This window comes from Antechinus flavipes, chromosome 1 (genome assembly GCF_016432865.1).
Source record: "Antechinus flavipes isolate AdamAnt ecotype Samford, QLD, Australia chromosome 1, AdamAnt_v2, whole genome shotgun sequence".
NCBI lineage: Eukaryota > Metazoa > Chordata > Mammalia > Dasyuromorphia > Dasyuridae > Antechinus > Antechinus flavipes.
Genome location: NC_067398.1, coordinates 173,959,116 through 173,981,328, shown reverse-complemented (window position 1 = coordinate 173,981,328; position 22,213 = coordinate 173,959,116).

The window sequence follows — 22,213 nt, the reverse complement described above, 5'->3', positions numbered from 1 at the left end:
CCTAGCCACGGCTCAGGAGTAGAGAGGAATGGTAGAAATCAGGCCTCCAGAAAGTGCTTTGAAAACAACACTACAGAGATGCTGAAACCAGAAAGAACTTTACCCAGATTCTGTTTACCTCCTGGGGTTTTTATACTAAAATAAAATGATCAAACACAAATTTCAGAGAAAAAAAGAAGTTGAGAGCCAGAGCAAGATGTTCCCCCCCCAAAAAAAAAGAAAGAAAGAAAAACTAGTTCCTTGTATTCTATTCCATCTTTTCTTCTTTCTTTCTCTCTTTCCTCTCTTAATCTCTGACTCTACCTCCACCTGAAAGGATAATAGATGCGCCCCTCCCTCCCCCCCCCCAACATAGGTTGAGGCCAAAGTTGGGCAACATTAACCTGGAGCATCACATTTTCCAGAATGAAGAATCAAATGGAATTCCTAGCAAAGAAGTTATGGTCTTTCTATGGGTCTTGACAGAGCTATATCACACAGATTTGAGGTATTGATGTTTAAGATGTTCTTATATCTATCCCATATCTACTTCTGGAATTCAGACTAATTAGGCAGCCGATTGACATGCTGCAAAATGAAGTCTGCAAGCTTTAGGAAGCACTGCAGATCTCTCAAATCCCTGCTTCAGTGCATTCCTTTTGCTAGAACTGGCATAAAACATCTCACCGGAGGGCTTAACTTCCAGAGAACCTTGTTCAAACTCAGACCACTATTATAAAATCAGCATCCATATTTCTGCCTATGACAGTGCAGCGTGTGATTCTCCTTCCTTCTTTTCTTCCCCTTTTCTTAATTTTACCTCTCCTCTTTCTCTACTTTCTGCTCCATCACTTCTGCCTCTTCACTTTTCACAGTAGTTTTGCTGCTTAAAAAAGGTGATCGTGCCAAAATAATTCAAATTGACCCGTTAAAAACAAGATATGTTTATGCATATAATTGTTGAAGATCTGAAAACTATGAAATTAAAAAAGACACAAAGTTTTACCAATAGGAATAAGATGTCATCACTGAAGGAATAAAAGCTATTGGTTATAATCTCTTATCTTCAGAGTATTTCTCTCAAACCTCAGTTGAAATTTTCAACTCAAATCACAGATGTGATAATCATTCCTATGAAAAGCTGTAAGGATCTGAGAGAAATCTTGGGAAATTCAACATAGATGGAACACCAGTAAGAATCCTTCTCATCAATAAAGAAAATATGAAAACTGGAACAGGGTTGAAACCAATAATAATCAAGGTTTTGCGGCAAAAGTTTCACCTGACTCACCCAAAGGGCCCATGTCAAGCTCCATTACTTTCTGCAAACAACTTTGATGAGCAAAATTAATGTCAAGGATGTATCATGTTTTGTTGAGCCCTGAATGAAAAAAAAAAAATCATAGCCACTCCCCATTCCTTGCCATTAGAACTGGAAATTGAGTTGAAAAAAGAGCCTAGGAAAAACACTGAAACTTTGAGTACCTTTACGTACCATTGTGTCATAATCTCCAGATGCATTATTTTTATCCTTGCTAGGATAATTCCCCCTCCTTTTGAGTATTGCCTCAGTCCTCTCTGAGACCTTCTTATCTTGATCCCTATCTTGTTGGATTAAGTTATGATCCTTTCCTGAAATTATGGCTTGTCTATTTTCCCAATTTCCTTGCCCCTTCTTCCTTATCTGCTTTTGTTTCCCCTATAAGATTGTATATTCAGGTTATGTATTCTGTTTGCAAAACCTAGTTAGCGGAAATCCTATATAAGTTCCCTGCCTCGGTTTGTCTGCATTGAATACTTTGGACAAGAGTATCATCTGGTCAGCTAACTTAAACTCCACATTAAAGATTAAAAATCAATCTCTGCCTTGGTTTCTCTAGTATCACAATTTGAAGATAAAATATTAAATAGATGTGCTAAATTATAATTTTTAAGGATTCTGGAAATCCATAATTCTTCTATTTTGTGTCTATACAGCAAAAAGTATAGATCTAGATTGTCCACTTCATTTAGTAAACATATCTAAATAGGATATGAGTCTTTTTTTTTTTTTTTTTTTTTGCCTTAGGTTGTCTAGGTGATCAACTTAATTGAACATCTAATCATATCCATTCTCTAATTTGTTATGATAGAAGACTGATTTTCAGTGATTAGATCCCATTCATTTTTAAAAGTCATTTGTAATTGCTATATTTGCCACTCAACAAATAAATAAATAAATATTAGGGGTTGCAGCCCTACCTATCTTTATCCAAACAAATAAGAGATAGAGCCTGATGGCTTTAAAAGGTAGAACATAACGTTTTCCACTCTCTTGTCTAGTTATATCTAGCTAACCATCATGCCCTAGAAACCCTTTATTTTTCATATTTTCAATTCAAGATGCCCTGATAAGTACTATCCTTCTTCTATTATGCTTCCTTTCAAAAACTGAATAAGTTCAAAAGCTGGCTCTGGACACTTGGCTCTTTCTCTTGTACTTCTAGTCACAGAGCAGAAGGAGTTGTCATTAAGCACAGAACCAGGTTTGGGTCTGTTTAAGAAATTTATCTGTCACTCTAAGAAGGAGGACAGCAGTCAATGAATAATTGAGAACAGCAAGCATTGGAAGCAAAGGGTTTTTGTAGCCTAAGTAGTTAGCTTATCATCTTTCTAGGAAAAGCTGTGATATGAGACAAATTTAGGATACTTTGAAAGTTCCTAAGCTAAAAATCCAGTTTAGGGCATTGGTTCAAGTGCAATAGCCCTAGAAAATCTCCATCTGAGCTCTGTAGTTGTTTATTCAATCTTAGACAATCATATTTTTGAGATCCAGAAGCAGGTGTCATAACACTCCCAATGGATAAATACAGAAATGATAGTAAAACTCTTGTGCCAAAAATGAAATGTATCACAAAAAAAAAAAAAATCCTGTTGGCTGTTCTTGTAAAAATCAAGAACTAAGCAAATGCCCATCGAGGAAACAGTTCATTTCTTATTGTAGAAAGCTGTTTTACAATTCATAAATAAAGTTTATGATAACTCTACCCTGTATTGTGTTCATTTTTACAAATAATCTAATAATTCACAAAGGATGAATACTATTTTACCTCTTTAGTTACCAAAGTTTTATATTCAGAGGGAAAATTCTACAGACATCTAAAAACTATATATATATATGTGCTTAGCTATATTTTTTTAATAATTAAAAATGTTACAATGATGAGACAAAAAAAGAAAACAACAATACAAAATACTTGAAGGCTCAGGCATCATCTCCACTATCTCACACTTCATTTACCTCAGGACTACACCCTGACTACACTATCTAGTAATGATGAGTAAGTAAAGGATAAAGAACTTAACCAGAGATAGCTAATGAAGTTTATGAAGTTTAAATGAAATTTATGAATAAAGTTTAAATGAAATTTAAAAAGTTATTCCAACTTTTTGAGGAAAAATTTAGGAATAAAAAATAAGAGCAATCAAAGAGAAACAAGAAAATTATGAAAAAACAGTCAACCAATTAGGAAAAAAAAGATTCAAAAACTTAAGGAAGAAAATAGCTCCTCAAAAACAAAAAAAGGGGAAGCTAATGACACTAGAAGACACTAAGAAATAATAGAACAAAGTCAGAAAAATGGTGAAAGAAGAGAATATGAAATATCTCCTTAGGAAAACAATTGATCTAGAGAAGAGATTGAGTAGTGAAAATATAAGAATATAATTACCTGAAAGTGATGACAAAAAAAGAGAGTCTGTATATGATATTACAAGAAATCATTAAAGAAAATTTCCCTGAAGTTCTAGAACAAGAAACTAAAATAGAAATGGAAGGAAAAATCTCTTGAAAGATGGTAGTAAGGCAGTAATTATGAAAATTATTTGGTACTGTCTAAGAAATGAAAAGATAGATCAGTGTATTGTAGCCATACAATGCACAGAACTAAATAAATATAATGATTTTTTTGTTTGACAAATATAAAAATGTAAGTTTTGGGGATTATGGGTTTTGCCATTATTTGACAAAAATTGTCAGGAAAGCTGGAAAGCAGCCTAGGAAAAATTGGGCATAGACAAATCTTTCACTATTTACTAGCATGAATTCTTGACCTTAATATGAAGAGAGTTGTTATAAAAAAATTAGAGCATGGAACTTATTACCTACTAGACTTATGGATAGGATAATAATTTGCTAATATACAAGCAATAGCAATATGAGGTGTAAAATGGATAATTTCAATTGCATTAAGTTAAAACTTTTTGTATATATAAAACAAGATAGCTGAAAAAAGTTTTATAGTTTCTCAGATAAAGGTCTCATATCTCAAATATATAAAGAAATCTGTCAAATTTATAAGAATATGAATCATTCCCCAACTGATAATCAAAGGGTATGAATAGGCATGTTCATATGAAAAAATCAACTAATTAAAAAAAAAGAAATCAAAACTATATATAAAGTCCTGTGAAAAAATACTCTAAATCACTGATTAGAAAAAGGCAAATTAAAAAAAAAATTAAGATGTGTCTATTAGATCAGTGAATATGATAGAAGGGGAAAATAACAAATATTGGAGAGTATGTAGAAAAATTAGGATGTTAATTCATTCTTGGTGGAATTATGAACTGATTCAACCATTTTGGAGAACAATCTGGAATTATGCTCAAAGAATTATAAAACTGTATATCTTTTGATCCAGCAATATCATCATTAGCTTTATCTCCTGGTAAAGAACATTTATAGTATTTCTCTTTGTAGTGGCAAAGTACTGGACATAGAGGGGTTGCCCATGACTTGGGATTAGCCAAATAAGTCATGGTAATGATTATGATGGAATACTACTATAAGAAATAATAACCTGATTGATTTTAGAAAAATATGGACAGACTTGCATATAATAAAGAGTGAAATAAGTAGAACTAAGAGAATTTTGTGTACAGTAACAGCAATATTTTTCTAAGAACAATTTTGAATAAAAACGTAATTCAAAATATTATAAATATTCAAATCAACTATAAAGAACCCATGAAGGAAGATTATATCCACATCCAGAGAAAGAACTGATAAATGAAGTATGTATAGTATGATTTTACATATGATTTGTTTTACACATTTACATATTTGTATCTAATAGTGGGGAAAAGGGAGGAAAAAATAGTGTACAACAGAGAACAAAAGAAAACTTAGGAGAAAGCACAAGAGTAGGGTAGCTTAGAAAATGTATTTATTGCACTGTTTCTTTATTTTCAAGTTAATATGAGATGGAATCATTGTTCTAAATTGATTTTTCTTTTTATACAGTATTGTGTATATGGAAATATTCTTTTTTATGGTCTTTTTATATGTAATTTGTAAATAAACATTGGGGGAAAAAAGAACTCTGTAGTAGGCCTGTGAGGACTTACTGGATTCCTAACACTGAATTAGTTTTGTACTTTACCTTTGTACCTATGAGTGGAAACTTTTCATGGAAGAGCTAGAATGAATGAGCAACTTTTGTGACACACATAGGAAGCCACTGACAATTTTTAAGAATGGAAATTATATGATCAAATATGTGCCACAACATGACTAATTTGGCAGTTGATAGAAAATGAATTGATGATTGGTGAAGAGAAATGCTGGGAGAAAAGGAGAAAATTAATCAGGTTATTATTTCTTGTAGTAGTATTCCATCATAATCATATACCATGACTTGTTTGGCTAATCCCAATTGAGGGGCAACCCCTCTATGTCCAGTACTTTGCCACCACAAAGAGAGCTATTGTAAATGTTCTTTTCCAGGAGATAAAGCTAATAATGATATTGCTGGATCAAAATATATACAGTTTTATAATTCTTTGAGCATAATTCCAGATTGTTCTCCAAAATGGTTATCACTCTAATATGAGTTTGGAAGATATCATCACAGATTGAGCACAAGTGCACATAAGGTGGAAATGATTCTGGATTTACACAATTCATATTTCCTTTGCACTTTTATCATTCTGCTTTGCTCATGGAGTACAGTGCCTTCTTTGATGTGAGAATGTCATGCTGGATGGTCCTTGTGACTTTGGGGAAAGTCTGACTGTATGGCAAACTTCATCAGTGTGATATAGTGGAAATTCCTCAGATAGCTACTAGCTCCATCTAGGTTAAATCAGTTAAAAGCTGCATAGAAATGAAAAAGCTGCTGAGATAAAGAATATTTTTCTTTCCATAATTATTTTTCCTCTTGTAATTTATATTGTTTTTATGATTTTACTTAAATGATTTTATTTATGACATGAATAGATTGTGTAGTGTATTAGAAAAGAGTAAGCCTATGAATGAAGTGAATTGTGAAAACTGTCTCACACGACAGAGATGGTGTTCTAAAAATTGAGTGAAGGTTGGCTATGCCTCAGGCCCAAGTTTTGTTTCTCCAGAAATCACCTGATTTACATAAAATAAGATCATATAGTACATTTTTTTTGAAACCAAGTAATTGGCATTAACAAACTCCCATATAAGATAATTCAGTAATGCTAAAAATGTGGTGGATTAGAAGTATTTTCTCATTTATGACTTAGAATGTGTGGCTGTTGTGATCTAGTTCAGATGGATCTGAATCGGTCCCTGTTTGGGCGCCAAAATGTGGTGAGCTTTTTCTTCTCAAAACACAGCCAGGTGATAAAAGTTCAGATCTTTTATTATCTCCAATATAGCCCGGTTAGCTTAGAGGCCTATCTCTCTGCTTGGTTCCAAGAGCTCTTGCCGCTTTGTAAATCCATCAATATGGGAGGCATTACACATAATTTACATAAGCACATAGCAATATAACACAGGCTAGTAGTAATGTAACAAATAACAAGAATCAACCTGAAAATTTACACATGTCCATAAGTCCTAGAAATAGTCCATAAGGAATCCATTGTCCATTAGTTCATGTGCCAGGAATCCAATAGTTCCTGTAAGCTCTGAAGTACTGCAAAAAGTCTCATCAACAATTTTTTATCTCAGGGAACCCAATGATTCTTGCTGGTTTTTCAAGAACTAAAACAGTTTCATCTTGTGTTAGGAAATCCAATGATTCCTGAAGATTTTAAAAGTCTTTTTAACAGTCTCCTTGTCAGCTATGCTCTTTCAATGGTGAGCACAATCAGCAACAGAACCACCCGATATTTCTTGGGTCTTCTCCTTTGTTTCAAGGGTCTGCTCCATCTCTTTGCAATGGACAAGGCGAATGCGGCTCGTAGGCACCCATCTGATTCCTTCTTCACATGTAGAGATGCAAGCAAATCCTCTCCCCAAAGCAGTTAACCTAATTCCCTTCTATTTACCAAATTTGGGATTTCTCCTCATCATCTGGTAGTTACATTGGAGTTATTTGCACTGGATATTGCCTTGTTGTCTTAAAAGGCCTGTATTCTTCCCAACTGTAATCCTGATTGCTTTTCTGTTGGTTGATGACATCAGAGTCCTGAATTTCTAAAGGCTCTCTGGGTGTAACCTCAGCTGCTATCATGCCCCACCTGTCCTTTGATTGATACTTTGGAGCTGGGCCTTGCCTCTCCTTCCTCTGGGTCAATATACATTTAGAGGCCCAGTGAAAGCCTCGGTTACATTTTGGACATGGGGTTTTGGGTTTTCTCTCACCCTGTCTTCTCATTGTATCTCTGTATCTACATTGGGCTCTTAGATGTCCAATTTTTCCACATTGAAAACATCGACGAGTTTCTCTAGAATTCCTCTGCCAAAAAGGACCTTGTCTTTCCATGTTCATCATAGTTTGGGCATAATAAGCATTTGTGCCCACTGTGGCACAGCGTCTTATGATCTCCTCCAAAGGAGCATCTTTGTTTAGCCCCCATATAATTCTTTTGCAAACCTCATTGGCATTTTCCTTAGACAAATGTCTAGTCATTATTTCTGTTGCTGCATTATCTCCAATGGTTCTTATTACAGCTGTTTGTAAACATCCCACAAAATCTGCAAAAGGTTCATTGGGACCTTGCTCTATTTTTGTGAAAGCATTATTTCCATCTTTCTGTCCAGGGAGAGAATTCCAAGCTTTTATTGCAGCCTTAGAAATTTGGTCATACACTGTTGTGGGATAATAAATCTGTTCTGAACTCTCTGCATACTGACCTTGACCAGCTAGTTGGTCAAAAGTGATTTGTCCTGTTTGCATATTGTGTTGGGCTTGAATCCTACATAATTCATGAAACTCTGAAAGCCACAATAAATTTTGTCCTGGTTCAAGTCATGTTTTAGCGATGGATTTCCAGTCATTCGGGGTTAAGATTTCATAAAACAAATTATCCAGTAACATCTTCACATAAGATGATGTAGCCCCATAAAGAGTGCAACCCTTTTTCAAATCTTTAATTTTTTCCAAATTAAAAGGAGTGTATTTTCTCTCTTTTTGACCTGAGGAGTTGAGCTCTTCAATCACAGGATATGCATTTATAAAATCAGATATATCTTCTCCTTCAATTTTTGCTTTAATTAATGCTTTTTCTAATCTTGTCAAATTCTGCTTTACAGGAGAAGCTAACTGTGTTTCTGTCTCTCTCCCTCCCCCTTGTTCCACCCATGAAGGGTTAATTGCGGGGGGAGGGTCATGAGATGTGGAATCACCTAATTCCTCCTGCTGTGAAGTATCATACTCAGAATTGTAATTAACTCCATTCTCATCTGATTCGTCCTCCTTTTCACCTAGTAAAGTTGGCACTTCTTCCTCCTGTACTTTCCTTTTCATCATTCTATCACTTACATAACTTCTTATAGCCAATTGTATTACATTATATGTATTAATTATTGAGTTAGGCCCATTTTTATCATAGAATTGACAAAGATCCTCTCCAACCAATTTCCATTCATTTAGATCTAATTCCTTATCAAGAGAGAAACAAGGACATATGTCCTTTACAGTTTGTAAAAGTTCAGTGATTTGCTGTAAACTTATAATTAAACCATGGCTTTCCATAACTTTGACAATACTCTCTAAACATTTTCCTTGAACAGAAACAGGCTGTTTTCTAAATATCTGTCCCATCTTAGCTGAAATTCTACTTTAACTCTTCTAACAAAATTTCTTTGTTGCACTCACCCTAATTTCTGGGTTGAAGAGTCTTTTCCACTGGATCAGGATCAGAGGCTTTTCCACTTGAATCAGGATCGGAGCTTTTCCACTGAAATCCACTGAGGGGGTCTGTTAGCCCCACATTCAGGGCGCCAAAATGTTGTGATCTAGTTCAGATGGATCTGAATCGGTCCCTGTTCGGGCGCCAAAATGTGGTGAGCTTTTTCTTCTCAAAGTGCAGCCAGGTGATAAAAGTTCAGATCTTTTATTGTCTCCAATATAGCCCGGTTAGCTTAGAGGCCTATCTCTCTGCTTGGTTCCAAGAGCTCTTGCCGCTTTGTCCTATGCTTCTGCCTCTGCTTTCTTCAGCCTCCAGAGCCAGTACCAAGTTGAATCTGTCTTGCCTTGAAGAGAGGGCTTCTGGCGTAATTCTGCTGAAATCCCGACTTGTAGCTTCTTCACTCTGAAGAACTTCTTTGACTGGCCCATTGAAGCTCTATTTATGCTCCTTCAAGAGAGGGATTGTGGGTTTTCTTCCATAGTGCTCTCTGGCCCAAAGAGCTTCAAGGGAGATGTGAATTCATTGAACTCCAATGAGTAAAGGTGTGAACACAAGCCTTGTATTGATTAGTTCTACTTAGTACCCTGTTTCAGGTTCTGCCCAAAACATCTTCTTGTAAGATTAGATCAACTCTAATTAGTTAGCAGTTTGTAAGGATTCTAACATGTGGCCATTTGACCTGGCTAACCAGAACAGAGGGCTAGCCTATGGAAGTGTTATCAGAGACATATATATATATATATATATAATCTTTTCTTTGCTTTCTGTAGTTTGCCTCTCTTCACTGCCAGACCACCCTCTTGATGGTGAGATGCCCAATTCTCACAAGACTTGCCAAAATACTGTTTGACTATTGCTTTTGTATCCATCACTTAAAACAATGCATTGCAAATAATGTAATTAAGTGCTTAATAGATATTTATGAATTATTGCCTTTCTGTATTATGAGTTCTAAAATTGAGTACTTATTTTCCTTCAGTGTTTCCTCTGAATTCTGTAGAGGGTCACAGTCAGTGGGGGAACTCTGGGTAAGGTAGAAGATGCTTCTGCCCAGAGGAAACCTGCTGATCATGTCTGGTTTGGCTTCCCATCTCCCTTTGGTGTTCTCACCTTTCCTGAGAAGGCAAGGAAAGCATGACCACCTGTGTTCTACTTGAAGCAAGGGTTATTTACAAAGAGGCATTTATATATCAACAGCAGGATGCTTATAGTTAGCACTCGCTCAGTATAATGTGATGATGTAATGGTTCTCTATTTGGCACATGCTTACTGTGCTGTAATGATGCAATCATACCAAAGTATTTAAGGGCTGAGAGGACTTGAAATAAAGACTCCATCTTTGACCTTCCTCCTGGGTCTCCTGCTTTCTTCACTAAGACCAAGAACTCAGGCTGGTCCCAAGATCCTCAAGAGAGCTGGCCAGGGCAGTATATTTTGGCACCCAAATTTGGGGGCTCTAGAAAGCACTCTACAGTATTCAGCCCATATTTGTTCACTCCATTAAATTGTGAGCTCCTTTAGACTAGGTTGGTTTTATTTATAATTGTTTTTTGTTTTTTTTTTTTAAACCATGGCACTTTGAACATATTAAGTACTTAGTAAATGTTTTTTGACTAACACACTGGTGAGAATTAGGTTCAAGATATCAGTCCTGTTAACTGAGCCTTTCATCCATTGAAACATGAAATTAGACCCTATAATATTAGAATTATTTGAGGACCCTGAGAGATCAAGTCACTTGCCCAGGATCATTAAAAACATTATGAATCAGGAATGAAATTTGAACATAGGTATTCCTGACTCTGAGGTTAGCACTTTCTCCAGTGTGAAATACTTCTCCTCAAGTAAATAAATATGGAATTTTGAGACTTTCTATGTTACACAATATAATAAAGTGATACTTCAATGTTTCTTTTGCTCAATCACAGTGCTTTCATTGGAGATCATTCCCAAAAGGTCCCATTTGGTTTTTATTTGGGCTCTTGTGAATTCATAGTGAATGCAAATAGCAATTGTTTCTGTTTTATTAATCAGAGTTATGCAAATTAAGACAATTTCACAACATACTTCTCAGATTGGCTCATAGAGGAAAAAATAATGATAAATGTTGGAAGGAATATGGGAAAACTGGAATTTTTATTGTTTGTTGAGTTGTGAACTGATTCAACCATTCTGGAAAGCAATTTGGAACTATGCCCAAACAGGCTATCAAACTGTATAATTTTTGATCCAGTAGTGTCTCTATTGGATCTGTATTCCAGAGAGATCATTAAAAGTTGAAAGGGACCCACATGTGCAAAAAATGTTTGTAGCAGCACTTTTTTTGTGGTGGCAAAATATTGTAACTGAATGGGGATGCCCATCAGTTGGGGAATGGTTGAGTAAGTTATAGCATATGAATGTTGCAGAATTTTATTGTTCTATAAGATACTTACATGAACTGATGTCAAATGAAATGAATAGAACCAAGAGAACATTGTACACTTCAACAACAAGATTATGTGATGGTCACCTGTGATGGATTTGGCTCTTTTCAACAATGAGGTAATTCAGGTCAATTCCAATAGAGTTGTGATAAGTCATCTACATTCAGAAAGAGGACTATGAGGACTGAATGTGGATCACAATATAGTACTTTGATATTTTTTGTTGTTGTTTGTTTGCTTTTTGTTTTCTTTCTTATTTTTTTCCTTTTTGATCTGATTTTTCTTGTGCAACATGATACATGTGGAAATAAGTACAAATGAATTGTACATGTTTACCATATATTGGATTATTTGCTATCTAGGGGAAGAGGTGAGAAGAAGGGAGAGAGAAAAAATTTTAAAAAGCGATAAAAAAAAAAAACCTGAGTTACTTTTATATCACAATGAGTACTGGAGTTAGACCTTAGTAAAGAACTATAGGAAAATAGAACAGAAGAATGGTAATAAGAAAAATAGACTTTTATTTCTCTGGAGGTTAAAAAAAAAATAAAACAAAAGAGTAGGACTATAATCATTTGTTGATCAGTAGGTCTTAACAAACTCTAAAATGCTATTGCATAATGAAAGTTCTTTTTAAAATTTTGGTTTTTTTTAGTTAACTCATTTATTTTTTATTCTTCCCATTTTCCCTCTGCTTCTCATTTGGGGGAGGGGAAACAAGGTAAGATGGGGAACTCTCATAGCAAATTTGCATATCAAAACAAATTCTTATATTGATCAAGTCCAAAAATATGCTTCTGAAACTAGGGATTGTATTTTTGTTTTGCCTATAGTATCTAACATAGCACTTAGAGTTAATTAATATTTATTGAATGCTTGAATGAATGATTATATGGATATAATAAAATAGTTATCTTTTATTTTAAACAAAGTTTTTTAAAAATAGAATTTTAAATTTGTATAATTTACAAGTTATGGAGGTAAGCTTAAAATTATGAAAGTCATACATTTTAAGGAATTTTCAGTCTAGAGTAAATTAAATGGTGATAATGTGGGAAATGTGACATTTTAAAATAGCCATGCTTCTTTTAGAAACAGTAAACAAAGGGAAACTCCATAAATCCATAGTTCTGGATATTCCATAGTTCTGAATGTTTGGGTTGCATAATCAACCTTTGTAGGCAATGTTGAAAATGATCAATATTCCAAATGTGCATTTTAGCAGCAGCAGCAGTAGGAGTTAATAGTTATCGGTCTTTTTAAATAATTAAATACCTCACAGTGTAATCTTTAATTGAAGCTATTTCTTCATGTACCATAGGTACAGTAGAATATTCAAAGATTTTCCTACTTGTGGGGATTTATAGAGCTGATTCCCTATTAATTTGGAGGGTCCCATTAATCAGATAAAAGAAGAGAAGAACAGAATGCCAGGAATTTTAAGTTTATAATTAAACATCCCCTGACAAGAAATTTATTATCTTGGGTTGAGGCAAAGAGGCAATGAGGTGACTTGAATTGTTCTAGGTCACTTAACAGAAGAAAATTAGAATTCCCATTTCTCTTGATTCCTTTGCATGTTCTTTGCATAGTAATAGTCAAGGCAAATTGTCTACTTTTTCTCTATTCTTTCCCTTGGCTTCTTATCTCCAACATATTCATATAGATTTTTGTAAGCTTCCAACCAATAGCAATGTTAGTCATCTGCACAGCTTGTTAATAAAAATCTCCCCAGCTGATTTTATTAACTTCATTTTAAGCACATAGTGTTTTGCATTTTTATGTCTAATGAGTCTTATTTGCTAATTTATTAGAAGGAGGTTTTATTTTAGTTTCACACAATTTTAAAGCTGTTATTTATGCTTTATTTAAAACAAAAACAAACTTTGGGGCCATTTGTATTTATGTCATAGTATTTATGGTTTACTTTCCTAGCTTTGGAGTCTGTTAATGTAACATCAATAATAAATATTCCAATTGACTTTCTTTGCCTAGAAATTATGCCAGAACTACTTAAATGAAAAGTACAAGAAGAAAAATGAAGACAAGGATGAGACAGCAAAAGTGAATTAAAGTTTCCTGGAAAAGTCATGATTAAAATTCTGATAGAGATACCAAAAGCCAAGTTCCTTGCAATAATTTATGGACACTGAAATTTCTTATACTTAATTACTTACTTTAAAACCAACAACAAACCTCTGTATTAAGGACAAAGTAACGTGTTTATATGGTAATAAATCTCTACCGATTTTTTTTCAATTGATAACATTTCCCCTAATAGAGAATATATTTCAGATCATGTCTGGATAGAATCAATATTTTAGTATTATTGGTTAAGATATAACAAATTAATTAAAGATAATAGGATAAATATGCTATGTACAGAAATTTTATAATGCTTTTAATGGAATATTGGAAAATTGTGACTTTAAAATATTTTATATGTATTTATATTTACTTTTCTACTTTGGCTCACATACATAGAATCTGTCTTTGATCCTAGTACAATGCCTGGAACATAAGTGTTTAGTAAATACATGTTGATTGATTGATTTATAATTTTTTTATATTACATTCATATGTTTATTTTTCATACCTCTATCAACTAGAACACAGTCTCTTTAAGGAAAGGGTCTGAATCTTATTCGCCTCTGTATTTCCATTATCTCTGAAGAGAGTATATTATGTTGGTACTCAATGCAATTGGTGTGTGTGTGTGTGTGTGTGTGTGTGTGTGTGTGTGTATGTGTGTGTGTGCTCATTCACCCTTTGGCAGGAATAAAAATAGCATGTTTTAAACCCTAAAGCTCCAAATGTTTAATTTTATTTTTTAAGCTACTTGAATATATGCGAAGCATGAATTACCTAAAACAATGCATACTAATTTGAAGTGTGTAATTCAGGGACATATACTCTATATATTGCAGCCTTCCTACAATTATGTGCACCTATTTTTGAGTTGCTGCCAAATTGGTAGCAAACTTTTCTGCTATTAATCAATAAAATCTATAGGTAAAGACAGTTTATTACTTGACCTGTATCTAGGATGTTTTTTCACACTGGTAGGATATGCCAGAGCTTAGGTTCAATGGGAATAGTCTTTGAAAACCATGCCTTGATGAGACATTGGGTTACTAATTTAGTGGAGGATCAACTGCACAATATATTGTTCCAGTACTCTTAATATTTCAGTATATTTAAAGCTCATCTGTTTTGGTATTTCTTCTAACAACACAGATCCTAATTTAAACATGTTTTCCTAAACTCTGAAACTCTCACTTGTGTCTTCCCATGAATACACTGCAGATAAATTTGTAGCCCACTCAATGTTCTAGTACTTTTCTTGTGACCCTTTCTCTTTTCATGTGTATCACTGGGGAAAATGAGACTGACCATCAGTTATCAGTCTTTCTCCCATATGACTAGGCTACTAATTTCTTTGTTCATACTTTTCTCTAATGACATCCCTTATATTACTTCATCAGGGAATTCCTAATTTGTGATTTGTTGCACTCTATTTAATACCATGATGTGCCACTCCATTGTCCTTTGGATAGCCCTCAATTTAATTTTTTTTGAAGACTGTAGAATTGCTTGATGAAGAATTAACAAATGTCTCCAAAAGAATATTGATTTTGAAAAGACAGATCTTTCTTCAAAGGGGCCTAGGATTAATAAAAGAACTATGTGGCTTTGGAGAGGTTATCTAGGCCACTTTCCTAGTCCTATTCTTGGTTCTGTTCACGATCCATTTTGCAGTTTCTGTCCCAGAAATATGTGCTAATTGACAGCTGTGATGTTTGTCAATCTTAACTGCATATCATCTAGACATAGATATATTTATCCAGTCCCCCACCACACCACCCATGACTAAATATACCAAGTTCTGAAATGTTTTGGTCTTCATGTAACAAATATACTGCTATTCTTAAATAAAAGTGTCAGAAAGATTTCATGATCGTTAGAGAACCCCACATTTTTGTGGACTTTGTGCTTACCAACCAACATTGTTTTTGACATCTCTCTGATATATTACTCATGTTAATAATCAGAGGCTTGTTGAGAAAGTCATTTTTGATGCTGAATTTTTCAAGTAGTCTTGTGTGATTTTTGTCTTATGGAAGATATTTCAATAGCAGAGAGCCTTTAAAACATCCTTTTGCTGTTTCAAAACAATTTTTTATAGTCAATAAAAAATAAGCACAGGGGGATTTTGTATTTTCCTATGTTTGGAGTATGTGATTTATCAGTTGTTTGATCATGGAAAAGTTCTTGAATTCTCTCTTAATATTCTCTCAAGAATATCATTTATATATGGAATGATTGTTCTCATAAAATTTGATATAGCTAAAAAAGTAGGTATATTATGCCATAGTTACTTGATATTCTTGAAGTTACTTTTTCTTTATATTAAGATCTGAATTTTTTCTAAGCTTTTAACTTTCTAAGTTTTTTTTCCCCCCATAATGTAAGAACTAATCTCTCAATGCTTTCAAAATAGTAGCACTTTCAGAATAGACCTCGTCTCTATGTATTAGATTGGATCTAGTTACTTTTCCATCTTTGGTTTTGTCAATACTATTTCTATTTCTTCTGGAAGCATATCCTTGAATTGTAATGCTAGAGTTTTAGTTCAGTGACTTCACTCTCCTTGATGGTGACCTTATCTCTTTGGTGTTCTTTAAGTTTTATCCTTAAATTTTCTCAAAATTTTTTTTAGTTATCTTTTGCCAAGGTTTCTCTAATCTGTTTTTCTTTCCAGTGTTTATTGTTGCTTTTTTGAGGTGAATGGTAAACAATCTTTTCCCATCCTTCCTTGTAAGATTTTTTTTTTGAATAAGTAACATCTTAATATGAATTATTTTATTTATTTTATAACTATATTTCAGAGATTTAATATACTTAACATTTATGTTATTTTTTAAACATTTCACAATAAATTTATTTTCTTACCCTGAAAATGTAGGTAAATAAATGAAAATTACATCAAATATAACCATTAAAATTAAAAAAGAAATGCATAGGACCCAAATTTATCTTATGTGATCTCTTTTCTGCCAGGCTTTTCATTATAAATTCAGATTATAAAGGTTTCATATCTTGGTCATTTTCAATTACATAAGGATAAAAGTTTATATACATATTGTCAGCATAGATGTAGGGTATTTTTTTTCATAAGTAATGTAATGAAGAAAGATTTTGTTGTTGATGACAATGGAGTGTGACAGTAGGGTGAAGGGATAGTTACAAGCTGCTTAAAGAATTTTTCCACCAGCCTTACATCCTGTAAAACATATCTTCAATTTACAAAATGACTCTTTTGAAGATAGCTAATGTATATTTGGAGAAACCTTTTCATATTCTGAAAGAAAGCTGTTCAAATCCCACTTATGTCCAAATAATGCTACAGCATAAAATGGATTGGTTGAGCAACTTTTAGGAACCATTAATGTATAAAGCATAACAACTCTCTCTCAGCACAAGTTTTAAATGGTTGAATTTCACAAAAGAAGAGTTGTACATTGAATATTAGCTATCTGCTGACCATTCCATAGTCAATAAATTATATTTCTACTACTGGAAACTATTTCAAGCTTTTATCATTCCATATTTGGTCTATGCAAAAAATCTCCTAACAGTTCACCAAACTGTTGGCTTCTTTGACCAACAATCCATCCTGTAACTTCCTACAAAATTCATTTGTATAATATCACTTCCATTCTGTCCCTTCTCTTCATAAAAACCTCTAGTAATCTTCCATTTCCTATAGAATAAAGTCTAACTAACCTCTTGAGCATGCTATTAATAGCCCTTCCCACTCTTATAAGATTTTTAAAATGAATTTTCTTTTAAACTAATATTTTCCTTGGGTACGATGTCCCTCTGTTTGACAAGGACATCAATTGTTCAGGATGACTCAGGTGGGTTTCTAGGTTTGTTTGTTTGTTTGTTTTTTTGCACACTTATTTTCATTAATTAGTAAAAAAAAAAAAAACTTTATATAAAATAATTATTCATGTTGGTGTCTTTTCCAATTTATTTCCCATGTTTTTATTAATAGCATTTTTGTCAGGTTGGAAGTGTTTTATTATACCTCATTCACTTGTCACATTTTAATTCTAATCACATTCATTTTTATTTTGCTTTGTTGACTGTCTGAACACAGACAATTGACATAGAAATGACACATCTATAATAAATATTTCTGTAGGCTAAAATATTATCAGTTTCAATTTTCATGATGTTATTTGAAATTTGAAATGTCCAGCTGCCCCTGTTTTTGTGCAGTTCATATGTTTTTGGTTTCTTCTATTCCTTACTTCTTAAACACATTTTTCATCATATTTTTCACTAATTGTTTCCACTTCTTTTTCGTGATATTATTATCAAAATGTGATTTCCTCCCAAATCTTTTTTATTATAAATTTGATATTGATGAATACAAGCACCTCCATCTACAAATAACAACCAAAAAAAGAATTTTATAAGAAGCCATGGGAATTTATGTTATGTAGAAATTGTTTCTTTTTTTTTAAGAGTATATATTAAATTCAATATAGTATTAATTTTAATTTATTATTATTTATATTTATTATTTAATTTTCAAAATTAAAAAAATAAAAAATAAAAATAAAAATAAAATAAAAAATAAAAATTTAATAATTTAAAATTAAAATTAAAAATTTTTAATATTAAATTTAATTCATTAAATTTAATATAGTAGTATTACTATGCTTATTTCTATGTACTTCTAAAATCTTTATGCTTTCTTCTGTGAATTTGTTTTAATGACTATTTTGCTTTTTTCTTTTTTTCATCTCTACCCATTTTTATTCTAACTGAATTGATATTGTTTTATAAATACTTTTTGATTTTATACTATCAAAATTGCTAATTTTATTAATAGTTGTGAAAGTTACCTTGTTATTCAGTTGTTCGGTTGTGTCCTATTCTTTATGATGTATTGAATTATCAAATTCCAGGCTATCTCATCTGCTATTTCCACAAGTCTGGAAGTTATATTCTTCCATTTTATTCTAATATGATTATAGTATTTAAAACAATCAGCTTCATATATCCATTTTAAGTTTATTTTAGAATGACTAGTATAAATGTTAGCTTAGACCTAATTTTTGAAAGGCTTCTTTATATTTTTTCTGAAGTTTTGTGTAATCCTCCCACCCCCACCCCAGTCACTGAAATCATTGGATTTACTGATCGTTCTCAATCTGCAGAACTCTGCTATACTGATCAATTTTTCCAATTTTTCTATTTTTTTCATGTGTTACAAAATAGTTTTGGTGATTATAACTATGCAACACGGTTTGAAATTTGATTGTACCTTTTTGTTTTCTCATTTTCCTGATCATTTCAAAAAATAATATTCTTGAGATTCTATGTTAGTCTATGTTTTGCATTTTAAAAAAAATAATAATATATTGTTGGATTGTGCTTTTGATTCCTTTCAGTTACCCTAGTTGTTATGAGTTCAATTCATTTTTATGCATGAATAAAAATTGACAAAATGAAAGCAATAAATTTTGGAATAGTAACAGGAAAACAGGTGCAATAATGTACTTTTCATAGAGTTTTGAATTGGTATAATAACTCTGGAAAAAACTTAGAATTCTTCCCCTAACGCCATTAAAGTGCACATATCATTGCAGATATATAATACAAAGAAAGAAAAATTTACATGTGCCAGTGTGATGACCACGTATTTAAAATCAGCCAAAGTCAGGAATTCAGGTTAAGGGAAAAATCTTCAGTCTTTATTCTTTTTGAGGTGAAGGGGGATTGCGATAGCAATATGGGCAGCTGCGACAGGAAGCCAGCCAGCAGAGGTGAAGGGGGATTTCAATAGCAATGCGAGCAGATGTGTCAAAAAACCAGCCAGCAGTCTCTCTTTCTGCCCCCCTGCCTCCACCCACCAAAATCGTCATTTCCTATACAACACATCAGGACTTGCACAAAGAGTGGGCTGGGGCCATTCTTTCTCCAAGCATATATATTAATAGAGTATAGTACAATTACTATTTAGCCTCACATGCTTGGGACTTTAGTGCGTCAACTCAAGCCTCAACCCATTACATCTCCCACTTTTTTTTTTTGTTTTAGAACACAGGTGGTCATGTCATCCCTGACTCCTCAGGGAGGTCAGAGCCCCCAAAGGGGGGTGATCACACCCTCCCTGACTTCTCAGGAAAGCACCGATAAGGAGGTGATCATGCCATCCCTGATTTCTCAGGAAGGGAGGTCAAAGCATTAAAAAGGAGATGATCACGCCCTCCCTGACATCTCAGAAAGGGAGATGAAAAGCACCAAAGGGAAGTGGGGGTTGCTAGCGGGTTTCTGGGCTGAAGGGTCTTATTATGCACAAACCCATCAGCATAGGAGGTATTACACAAGCACATAGCAATAATGCAGAGGCTATTAGTGATGACCCTCCCCACAGTCAGTGCAGGCTTGATGTGGTGTAACAAACATGAATTAAACATGCAAGTAACAGTATAACAAACAATATAAATCAGCATGGTGTTGTAAAAGATCGCCAGAAGTCCTAGAAGGAGAGTATGTAAACAACAGTCACACATACGCCTTCTTCAGCAGCAAAGAGATAGTCCAAAACCAATCTATTGAACATTGCTTCACATATCAAGGAATCCAATGATCCCTCCAAGTTTTTGAAGTCCTGCAAGAGTCTTTTTATGTGTTAGGGAATCCAATGATTCCAGCAGATTTTGAAGTCCTGTAAGAGTCTTATCATTTCTCAGAAAATCCAATGATTCCTGAGGGCTTTCTATGTATTCTGCCCTTCAGAATGTCATACTCTAAGCTAGACTTGGGGAACCTTTTTTTCAGCCAACAGCCATTTGGATATCTATAACATCATTTGGGGCCCATACAAAATCATCAATTTATAAAATTCAAGCAGTGGGAGGTTGTAAAACTTAGCATCTCCTGTAGTTGCCTTAGCAAATGATCTCACTGGGATTATATGTCCCTCAAACTGGATGTTCCTTATTCCTGTTCTAATCCCTCTACTCCTTTAATGTGGAAGCTCCTAAATCTCATACCATACTATTTATTTCATGGTATTTGAATGATTTCTCTTTATTTGCTCACAATGTTTTACCCTTAACCTAGGAATGCTGAAATTTGGCTATATCATTTCTGGGACGTTTAATTTTGGGAACTTCTGGAGGTGCTCTGTGGATGTTTTCAATTTCTATTTTATCCTCTGGATCTTAGATTTGGGTCAATTTCCCTCTATAATTTCTTAAAATATGATTCCTAGACTTTTTTTTCTTTGATCATGGCTTTTAAGTAGTGCAATAATTCTTAAATTATTCCTCCTTGATCTATTTTTCAGGCTAGTTGTTTTTCAGATGAAATATTTAATTTTTTTTATTCTTTTGACTTTAAAAGAATGCTTCATCTTATGTCACTTGTCCATTTCTAATTTTTGAGTATTTATTTTTTTCAGTAAACTTTTGTATTTCTTTTTCCATTTGGTCAATTCTACTTTTTTAAGGACTTTTTTTTCTTCAGTGATCTTTTGTGCTTCTTTTACTGTTTGATCAATTCTGTTTAAGTTATGATTTTCTTCAGTATTTTTATCCCTTTTTTTTACTAAGCTGTTAATTCTCTTTTCATAATTTTATTGCATCATTCTCATTACTTTCTCCATTTTTTCTCTATTATTGTGATTTCTTTCTTTAATTCTTCTAGAAAGTTTTATTGGGCTTGTTTTAATTTTCATTAACAATCCATTTTTAATGTGAATCTATTTTAGATATCATTCTTTCTAATGTGAAACTTATAGACATTTTTCAAGTCACTGTCTTCTTCATAGTTTGTATTTTTAAGCTTCCCTGCCACCATAATAGCTTATAATTGTTAAGTTCTTTTTTTGGTTTTTGTTTTGTTTTGTCCAGCCCATTTCTTGAATTTGCACTTTATATATTAAAGTTAGGCTTTGCTCACCTGTGGTTTGGGAGACACTGTTCTAAACTACAGGCTTTTTGGCAGTGCTATTTTCAGAGTTAGTTCAGGAGATCTATAAAATTTTAGTATTTACAAAATGGTCTTATCTTGGAAAAGATAATATCTGCATAATCTCCTGTTCTGCACTCTGATTTTTTTTTCATTACTTAGTATTTTATTTTTTAAAATTTACATGCTAAATATTTTTACACTTGTTTTTTTTAAAACTTTGAGTTCCATATTCTCTTTCTTCCTTCTTTCCCATTCTCATCTCACATTAAGAAGGCATTTGTGAGATTAAAGGAATTAAGTAATGAGGAAATCAAATTATCACTCTTTGCTGATGATATGATAATATACTTAGAGAACCCCAGAGATTCTACTAAAAAGTTATTATTAGAGAAGGCATTTGTGAATTCATGCAAGACATTTCCATAAAAGTCATATTGTAAAAGAAAATATTGATGGACTTCCTCACCCAATAACAACAAACAAGCAAAAAAGAAAAAAAATCAAGAAAGACAAAGTTAAAAAATTATGCTTTAATCTATATTCAGACAAAATCAGTTCCTTTTTCTGGGGATAGATAATATTCATCATGAGTTTCCCAGCTGATCATATCACAATATTTCTGTTACTTTGTACTTAGCACATTTCACTTTGCATCAGCTCATGAGAGTCTTTCTAGATTTTTCTGAGAGCATCTTGAATTATAAGACATTATAACA